The 10,869-nt window shown below is 39.5% G+C and overlaps 1 protein-coding gene across 2 annotated transcripts in view; it reads left to right on the top strand.

The window, feature by feature from the left end:
• The first annotated feature begins 756 nt into the window (after positions 1-756).
• Positions 757-10,869, top strand: part of dlgap1a (discs, large (Drosophila) homolog-associated protein 1a) — a 149,250-nt gene continuing 139,137 nt past the window's right edge. The window contains exon 1 of one of the 2 annotated variants that reach the window (XM_008433540.3): positions 757-2,030. The gene's annotated coding sequence lies outside the window, so the exon portion shown is untranslated. The remainder of the gene's footprint in view (positions 2,031-10,869) is intronic. The other variant, XM_081598756.1, reaches the window with a different exon arrangement.

Raw genomic sequence — 10,869 nt, 5'->3', positions numbered from 1 at the left:
GCGAGTACAAAACGTTTTAAAATTGTAAGTATTATTTTTTTATTTGCCATTTTTCTGTTCTCTTTAAAATACAAATGTTTTCTCTGTTTCTCTATTGTTTTTGTTAGCAGAATCACTTTTCGGCACAGCGTTCACCGTGACGGCATGAGACTCACTCGGTTTGGCTTTCGTGTTGTTCCTCCTTTGTTTGAAGGACACACCCTTTATTGTACACGAGTGTGTTAAATTAGACAGGTCACGTGATGTAACACACAATAATCCAATAATGATAAAAACAACAACAAATGAGAGCACAAAAACATTTATAATGTCAACAGTTTTATTCTTTTTTGCAGGTTTCTGTAAAGTGCAGTGATCCAGTGAAAGGGAATGTTCTGTCGTTGATCCTCACCGTTCTTAGGAAGGAGAAATGTCAGTTTGTCTGCAGTAATACTGGAATACTGTGACATTGAATTAAAACAATATTCTGTCCTTGATGAAACAGTTTTCACATTTCCTCTAAAGTGTACCTATCATTTTATTGTACTAATTTTCATAAGCATGTTGTCTGTAAACTTTTAATATATGTGACAGTTTGTACAATTCTCTGGCAATTGTACAAACTGTCAGTTGCCAGTTTTTTAGGTGTTTGCAGTGCTGTAGTGTGTATGAAGCATGTAATGTACAAAGTGGCAAAGCAGAACAATAAGTAACATTAAGTAACTAAAAACTGTACTTCTTTAGCAATTATAGCAAACCAAAAGTGTAATTGGAGCATACTGTGATCAGACTACTAATATATAAAATATGTTATGCTTATATACTTAAAATACATTCTAAATATATATTAAATATAACACATGCACAAAAATGGTCCAATTAAGATATACTAATCAAGCATGTTTATATTACATGAAAAGCCATTTATTTAAAGTGTACTAAGTATAACATTAGTTTTTCCCAAAAAGCATGGTAGTACACTTGGTACACTTTAAATTCTGATTTTCTACAGTTTAATCACTACTTAAATACATTAAGCACAAAATTAGTTGTTCCAGCATAGCATGCTTCAAGTTAAATAAGCCTTAAAAAACCTGAAGTATACTGATGATTAGTCTGGGTTCAAGTGTGCTAAGATTTCATATATTAGTACATTTTTCACAAGGGCTGCCTCCCTTCAGTCCTATTTTTTGCAAACATTTGATTTATCCAACTTTAAATTTGTTATTGTTTTTCTACCAGCAATTATTTCATTTGATAATTTCATTGTCTCGAATGGTTAAATGTCCGATTTCGTGTTTTGAACCTTCATTGGATGAAAAGTGTTATATAGTTTTCTGCCAGCTAAGTCATTTTTGGACGCTATCTTGTAAAACTCACATCCTCCTCATATGAATTCATTTCCATTATCAGATCTTACAAGGAATGTTTCTTCCTCTGAATTTGAGTAAATTTCATGACGTTAGCAAGATACTGCTTCTGTTTTTCTTCCACAATAAACGTGAAATATGAATTAAAACGTCACTTGACGACAGGATTAATTAGATCGAGATCTCTGGGGTTTTGGACGTTACAGGTTTTTTGTGCTTTTCAGCAGAGAGTTAGGATTTGATCTGGAGTCTTGTAAATGAAGTTCTGCTATAAAACCAAGCTATGTACAATTTTGACTAATTTATTACCAAAAAAAATAAAAAAATCCTTAAATATTTTTCTTATGCAGAGCAAAATGTGCCACTAGCTGACGACAGCAGAGTGGGGGTATGACGTATGCTTCAATTTTCTTTGTTTTTCTCCTGCTGCCCCTTGTCGGTCTTTTATTTTTGGAGCCCATCCCTCTGTCTTCCGGTGCAGTTCTGGCTTGACATGCTGCCGCAGATGACGGACCGCAGGCTTGCGCCTCCTGTGCCCGCACATCCCCGCTCACTCTGACACACACGCACCCGAACCGACAGTGGCTGTTCTCGCCTCCTGGTCTCCGGAATCAGAGGAGCTTTTGGATTTAGCAGCCGGTGTTCTCTCGTTCAGGCGGCGGTGTGTGAGGAGCTGCGGAGGTAAGCTGGAAGCTCTCTTCTCAGAGACATGCAGCGCGGTGCGGTGCGGTGCGGCGCGGTGCGGTGCGGTGCGGCGCGGTGCGGTGCGGTGCGGCGCGGTGCGGTGCGGTGCGGCGCGGTGCGGTGCGGTGCGGCTCTCCAGCCTGTGTCGGCGCCCCCTGACTCGCATTGCTCACACGGAGCTCCGCTGATGGAATGTGACAGCCATCATTAACGGCCTTATGCTTCCGATTCACCTGCGCTGGCGTTCATGAAAGCTCCGGCCGCGGCTCTGCTGTGCGCCTCCACAGCTGCCTGTTTCTGCGCCTCTCTCTCTCATCTGCTCACTAAAATGACGAGAAAGATCCTCAAGCGAATCCTCGAGAAAAAAAATCTATGTTTAGCTGTGCGCCCACGCAGTGAGCCGTTCCCCATGACAGGAGGGAAAGTTTAATCGCTCATCTGCAGGCTGATTTTTCGGTGGAGGTGATGGTGATCCCAGATGTGGTGAGGGGGCTGGTTAGGATCCGGAGGATTTTTCAAGAATCTCTGCAGATATAACTCCTGGGTTATTGTTTTCATCTTCTTGAAGGAGCAAACACCCTGGAGGATTGAAATGTGTGGGTGACGTGACAGATTTCCACTGGAGGGGGTTCCTGCAGTGGAAATCATGGCACCTTAAACAGAGCGCACCTGCGCAGCTGGATGGAGAGGTGGAACCTGGTCCTGCTCCTGATGCTGCTGCTGCTGCTGCTGCTGCTGCCTCCTCCAGCTGACAGGCTGCTGTGATGTCATCAGAGCTGCCTGTATCTACAAGTATTCAGAGGAACAAGCATCTTCTGCTCCACTGACAAGTTGTGAGCTCATAGAGGAGAGCGTGGCTCAGAGGGAAGTGTGAGCGTAATCTCTTTCTCATTTCCCACTCAGCAGACACGAGCTATGAGTAGTTTCCTGTGAAGATTTTTATCCGTATGTTCACTCCTTCTTCCTTCCTCCTAATTGTTAACTGCTCCCCTCTAACCACCTCATCTCATTGAAAGTAGATTGCAACTAGTTGCATTTACTCAGCTACATACTTGAATAATATTTTTGAAAAAAATGAGTGATTATTGAAATAATTCAACTTATTCAGTAATTGATTGATAGTTAACTGGAGTACACAGAGTCAAAAAGGTCATTTGCAGAAAAAAAGTCCTTTGTCTGGAAATATGTTCTTCCCAGAATTCCTCAAGTGACACAGTTTAAGCTTCACTTGGTTCACATTCTGTAAAAAAAAAGTCTATGAAGCACGTGCTAATTGCTATTCAATTATTAATCAGTTAATCGAAAAAAATAAATAAATAAAATCCCCAGATCAGCCCTACACTACATTGATGTTAGTTCAACAGGAAGGACTGAGTTTTCCACATGCTGATGTTAGAAGTAGACGAGTGGGGTAGGATTATGTAAAATCAACGTTTGATTTTTACCTCATGTTATAATCTTATTTGTTTGTTGCATGTTTGATAATTAATAGTCCAGCTTTTCTTTGGAACCTGATTATTTTTAGATTCATAAAGGACAGCCAAATAAGAAAAAAAAGTTAATTTTTTTCTTAAGTTTTTTTCTTAAAAAGTTAATTTGTCAGATATTAAGTATGCATAAGTAACTAAGAAGTATCAATTCTAAGTACAGCACCTTCAAATTAATTGTCTGAAGTTTTTATTATTGATTATAAAAATCTTATTCATGTTAAAAATAGTAATTTATCACCTTGTATTACTTTTTCAGATTGTTACCAGTAAAATCATAATAGTCTAATGTTTGCCCCCTTTGTCTCACTATTTTTATTGTCTGAACTAACAAATAATAATAGGTAGGAAAAGTTAAGACCATTATTTCATATGTAAGTTATTACCAACCTGCATTTGGTCAGAGTTGTTGCTACACAATTATTTTACAGTAACTGCTAAACACTGATTAACAAACTAATGTTATTTTATCACTACTATCAGATATCTACAGCATAGAAAGAGACATGTTTTTTTGTAAAAATGTATTTTTAGAATAACAAAAAAGTACAGAGCCCATAAAGGGACAAGGGGGGAAAAAAGCAATCCTGACTTACTTCCTTGAGATCCCGAGAAACTTTTTGAAAATGTTGCGTTCTTTTTTGGGTGAAAAGGCTCTTTATACACGTTCTGAAAAGCTGGTACTGGTGGTGGAGTCTAAACAAGAGACACAGAAGACAATTTGCACCATTTCGTATGGTCCACAGATGTCCCAGATGAGGACACAAAGCTGAAGTTGGTTTATGATTGCAGTTTCCAATTGGGGAAAATCTATTTTTAGCAGCTTCAGTGTCTTTCATCTACTCTAGTTAAAAAACTGCAACATCTAGACTTTTCAAACATGGAATAGATTTAAAACCAAGTTTGTGATTTGTGAAACATCAAGATAAGGTGGTTTAAGTACTATATTTTCATCTGGACCACATGAGAACTGAACTCCACCTTCTCAGGATTATTTTCCTGTCTTCCACTTTTAGCTTTCTATTTTCTCTCATTTTTTTTATATTCAGTGCAGCAAGATTTGATGTTGGTTATCAAACAGTACAGCTCAGTTAATTATTCAAAATAGTTTAAAAAGTGTATTTCTAAGGAAACCTATCAGATTGCATTGAGTCATTCACTTGTAGCATTCACTCCTCCTGGACCAGCAGGTAGTGACAGTAGAAAACGGCAGCATGCATTCAGGGATGGTAAAAAATATTCAGAAAGGTAGCTTACATGTAGAGTATGAGCACCATATGAGAAGCCTACAGTCAGTCAGTTGTGGATGTAATGCAGGCGTCCATAAATACACTGAAAAACACAAAAGCCATAGCCAGGGCTGAGGCAGTGGAACAAACTGAGCATGACCAAATAGAGCAGAGGTAAGAGAATTAAAGTGACTGAAGCAATATGAGAATCCAACAATAATCATGTATAAAAAACTGAAAAATAGTTCAAGTGATTCATAACTGTCTTTTTTTGCAGTAAGTAAGTAAGCATGCAGTAAAAATTTTATTGTTGCTGCGCGTTTTCGCAGTGTGAAGGAAAGAGGAGACCAGCTGCACAGACAGGCTGCGAAATGAGATGCAGGTGATCCGTTTGTGTGATCAGCAACAAGAGACCATGATCGGCAATCACCGATCATACACTTTTTCACGGAAATCGGCCGATTATGATCGGTGACCGATCGATCTGCACACGTCTATTGAAAACTATATATACCATAATATCAAAACTAACTATAAACAACCAACAGTGTTAATCAAAACAGACAAATATCTAAAAAGAATTGGCACAATCTCAAAATTCCTTTTTAAATAATTTACGGTCAGTTATTATTTTTAAAAAAACAAGATGAGGATGAGCATGTCAGGACATGAAGTTGATGAGAATCTCTGGGAGCTTTTGGAAAACTCTTATCCTGCTCTGCAGACCTCCCTGCATAAAGCAATAAAAAATAATACCGCTCACACTCACACATGAAAAGCCAATCTTATGGAACTGCATATTTTTTATATTCAAGGTAAGTGAAAGTTCTCTGATCATGAAGGGGAGCTGTTGTAAAATATTTTTATTGGTGTAAATTTACTTGCTCAAAAATTGCTAAATAGCGAATAAAAGTAACAAAATACTGAATTAAAAATATCTAAATTTTCTGAGAAAAATGTTCTATCTTGTATTGTGGTGCTTGCAGCATGAGTCTGTAGCTGCCTCACCAGTCAGTGGAGCTTCGCTGCTCAAAAAGCTCCAAAGCACATTTTAAAGTACGAACGTCCTGGATAAACTGAGTGGATAGATGAAGCTATGAAGTCTACTTTATTGCCTAAAGACGTCTTAAAACTACTTTTTGTGTGACAAATTAATAGTGTAAAAAAGCGCTGCATTGTTTACACTCACTCTCTCTTTACCGCTGCCGGTGGTGCAATGCATTGTGGGATATCTTGCTGGGTCAAGACCACAGAAAGATGCATTGGTGCTTCATTGATAAATGGGTGGAGGAATAACACATGGAGGCTTTGCCTACGTAAACAGTACTTGGGCCACCTTTGATGATGTTTCACAAATACACAATCACAGACATGTATGCATATTGAGAAATGACCAATACAGTCATATTTAGCAACTTTTCAGACTCCTCTAGTGGCTGTTTTCCAAAAATACCCATGACAAATCTTTCTTCTGCTATTCAGAACTTTGGCGACACCATTGTGAAAGCAGCGATCACTGCAGCAGCTGTCTGCAGGCAGTGAGTGCTGCCTTGAGCCCTAACCCCATTCCAAAGCACTAGAAAAGGTCTCACAGTCACCCTTCAGTAATCCCCACCTGCAGCAAGAACAGAAAGGAGACAGTGAGGAATATTGATCGATATGGATTTTCAGCTCTGCACATATGTGCAATGTGGATACAGAGAGGAGACACAATCTACTGTGTCCACATTGTAAATATATCATGCACGCACAGAGCTGAAAATCCATATCAATCAGTGCTCACAATGCAACATAGACATCAGCCAACTATAGTAGGAAAACTCAACTGCAGTAGCAAAGGGCAGCACAAAGATTGCTTTAGGCCAAATATTGTAGAATTAAACAAATTCACATAAAAATATCACAATTTGCACACTATCAAAATATAGCACCCTTAAGGTCCAATTTACAGAGTTTACTTGCAAAAAAAAGATTATTCAGTAAAGTGTAACTTGATTAACTAACATCTAACTAACTTTAAGAGCCGGACTTCTTGTCGGCTTCTAGGTGATGAAATACATATTTCATGCAATAAAATGCAAGTTAAGGTTTTAAAAATTGTATAATGTGGTTTTCTGGATCATTTTTTTTACATTGTGTCTCTCATAGTTGAAGTGAACCCACAATAAAAATTACAAACCTCTATTCTTTGTGTTATAACTTGAAAAATCAGTGATACATCAAATACTCGTTTCCCAATATTTTAGAAGTTTGTTTGGTTTTAGTGTTATCCGTTGAGATACTAAAATTATCTTCACTGTTCAATTAGTTGAGTTAAACCAAGTAGAAAAACTGACACAATGAGCTGTTTGAAGTCTTCTCAATTAACACAAACAGGAATAGAACTAATGGATAACACATGGGCCCAGATTCTGGTCTAAATTCTTCCAACATTTTTTCAGAAGAAATTTCAGCAGAAGGGTGATGTGTGTGCAAAACTTTGTTTTGTCTACTCATGATTAGCCTTTGATTCTCATGCAACATGCTGTGCTTCTGTGTAAAACCACCAAAGCCTAGAACATCCCCGTTTCTCAACATCTGACTTAAAAGTCTTTTCAGTTTTATCATTTCTATAGATGATTTTATCAGTTGTATCCCAACTGATTAGTCACTAAAGACTTTATCAAACCTGACAGTTGAAAAAGCGGATGAAGTCAGCCAAAGGCTGGGACTGAACTGTAGCGATATACGTGATGCACACATATCGCCATATGATTACACTGACTAGTTACACCAGCCCTACTAAAACATAACTGATCACAGCTGCTACCGTAATACTGATTAATACTTATTGTATTTATTCTACAGTGTAACATTATGACTTTAGTCTGAACTAGTGGTGGAGCTAGACTTTTAAAGTTGGGGGGGCAAAGAGGGGTCCAGGACTACGTCTGGGGGGGCAAAATTTAAAATGTGTGTGTGCACATCTATATATATAATTTAAAAAAATAACCAAACTGAATATTTGGTTATTTTTTAAGCCCCTCTGTCATTTGACATGTTATAATTAACACCTTTGACTGCCGCACATGGAGACATGATAGACTTTACGCAAAGAGTTCATCACAGATGGAACTAAAATCAATCAAATAAAATATCCTTTCTGAATATCATCTCATGGACACTGAACTAAATGTCTTTCTGACCGGGAGCTGACAGTGTGTTGAAGAGTTATGGACACCTTGGTTAGGAAGCTCTGTTTGGACAGGTAACAATAGTCCGGGTCGGACCAGAATTATTTGCCTGATGGTGCTCAGGCTTCTAATGAGTTTACATTTAATGACTTTGGAGCACACAGAGTAAACCTAAAGAGAATGTGATCTACTTATTGTAGTTTATGTAGAGGAATAACAGCTGACTGTTGAGAGAGGAAAGAAATTAAAGTGCAGATCCGTTAGGCAGAAACAAGCGCAGAGCGCTGGGCAATAAATGCTCCAATTAATCACACATGAGATGACAAACGCCAAATATACAATATATAGTTACACTGCTTAGTTAATGGTGTTTTAAAAACAAAACCAGTAAAAACTTAACCTAGTTAATATGTCAGATTCCCTCCTCACCCTCATCTTGATAAGAACAGAGAGCAGTTCGCTGGTTTCTGTCCAGACTATGATCAGCTGACCACTTGGTGCTCAGACAGTTTCAACTTTACGCACAGAGAACATCGTGGAGCTCATTATTAATCATTATAAGAACAATATCTGTCAGAGAATCATCTCTGATCTGGACGCTTTAACGGACCAGAGGCTTTGGAGCGTCCAGCAGCTGATCCGCTTCTGCGGAGTTTTTCTCCCGCTGAGGGGTCAGGAACCGATCAGAGTTCTGCCGTCTTCTAATCACGTCATTTCGTGAAATCTTACCTGATTTCAAAAACGTTCTAACAGAGAAATAATAAATGTTTTGTTGGATGACTACAAATTGGAAATAAAATTATTTTTTCTTTGACGGGCAACGAAAAAACTCCAGCGCCATCTCTGCTCCAAACTACGAACATTGTCTGCCCCTCTTCGGGTTTTTTTCTTTTTGCGGAGGATCAGTAAATAACTTATTGGTGTTTTAAGAACCACCAGGTATGAAGTGCTTTAGCCTTTGAGTTGCATCACAGCGCAGCACAACTGAAACATCCAGGAGAAAAATATCAGCTTGTTGTTATGAGTATAAAGGAGGCTGGTATCGCGCCTGATAAAAATCTATTTATTTATGTCACATGGACTTATATAAAGTTTTATACATTTTCTTTTCATATATTTATTATTGTTTTTCTTCTTTAGATATTAGGTTGACTTAGAATGATTCCAAATAATGTACAGGAATAACCGGGTGCTGTTACATGTCAATCATCTGGGGGGGGGGGGGGCAATCAGATGACAGGGGGGGCACTGGCCCCCCCTCTGGCTCCGCCACTGGTTTGAACACACCTTATCTATTTATTGTTGCAGTAATAGTTCACAACTTTAAAATGTGAACTACTAACTGACACTGTTTCCAATGGCAGTACTTAGGAAGGATTTCAATCCATCCATTTTCTTAAAAGCTTATCCTTAGTGGGGTTGCCAAGGGTGCTGGTGCCTATCTCGTGTGGTCAACGAGTGAGAGGTGGGGCCACTCTGGACAGGTCGCCAGTAAATCGCAGGGCAATGGACCCTCCTCACTAGAACTCCTGAATAAACGTTGCCAGGGAAGCTTAAGAGTGTGATACATCCATAATTGGAGAACACTCTCCAGTCCCCCTTTTTGAATAGGGAGACCACCTATTCAAAATCTGGCAGTCCAGGGGAACTACCCCATTTCCATGAAATATTGCAGAAAAGCGTCAACCAACACAACCCTACAGCATCCAGAGCTTTAGCAACTCCGGGCGAACCTCATCCACCCTTGTGGCTTTGCTACCAAGGAGCTATTTAACCACCTTGGCGACCTTATCACTAGAGATTGGAAAGCCTGACCCAGACTCCCCAGTCTCCACTTCCTCAATGGAAGGCATGTTGGTGGGATTGCGGTGTCCAGAAGACGCATGCCGCTTGGACTGCCAGTACCCATTAGCTGCTTCTGGGGTCCCACAGGCCAGAAAGGCCCAATAGGACTCTTTCTTTAGCCTGACAGCATCCCTCACCAAAGGTGTCCACCATCTGGTCCAATGGTTGCCACTGCGACAGGCACCAACGACCTTGTGGCCACAGCTCCAATAAGCTGCCTCGACAATGGAGGCATAGAACATGGTCCACTCAATGTCCCCTTTATTCCCCTGAATGTATTCAGAGTTCTCCCAGAGGTGAGAATTAATAATAATAATAATAATAATACATTTTATTTCAAAGGCGCCTTTCTGGCACTCAAGGACACCGTACAATAATAAAAAAACTGTGACAGAAACAAATAAAATGTAACAAGTAAAAGTAGATAAAAATAAATAAAACAAAACAATGTATCTATATAAAAACTATGTAAAATCAGGCAAACCAATTGTGTCATGTGGAAAAGGCAGATCTAAAAAGGTGTGTTTTGAGTTCGGTTTTAAAATTTGATAATGACTTTATGTTTCTAAGGTATGGTGGTAATGAGTTCCATAGTTGGGGAGCAGAGCGACTGAAAGCTCTGCTCCCCATGGTGGTGAGACGGGCAGAGGGACAGTGAAATGGATTGAGGAGGATGATCTGAGGGAGCGAGAGGGAATGGCAATATGAATAAGATTTGAAAGATATGGTGGGGAGAGATTGTAAAGGGCCTTGAAAGTGTACAGAAGAATTTGTAATCTATGCGGAACTTGGTGGGCAGCCAATGGAGTCTTTGCAGGACAGGAGTGATGTGGTGCATGGATGGGGTTTTGGTAATGATACGGGCAGCTGAATTCTGGACCAGTTGGAGCTTATGAAGAGATTTCTGGGTGAGACCAAACAGAAGGGAGTTGCAGTAGTCCAGGCGTGATGTCACAAGACAGTGAACAAGGATGGCAGTGGAATGGGGAGTAAGGGAGGGGCGGAGGCGGTTGATGTTGCGTAGGTGAAAATAAGCCGAGCGGGTTATGTTATTAATATGAGACTGGAAAGACAGGGTGCTGTCAAGGATGACACCCAGACT

Source organism: Poecilia reticulata, chromosome 17 (genome assembly GCF_904066995.2).
Source record: "Poecilia reticulata chromosome 17, P_reticulata-male-v2, whole genome shotgun sequence".
In the NCBI taxonomy this organism is placed as follows: Eukaryota; Metazoa; Chordata; class Actinopteri; order Cyprinodontiformes; family Poeciliidae; genus Poecilia; species Poecilia reticulata.
The sequence above is the reverse complement of the archived record's forward strand: the minus strand, read 5'-3'. Positions and strand labels throughout refer to the sequence as shown.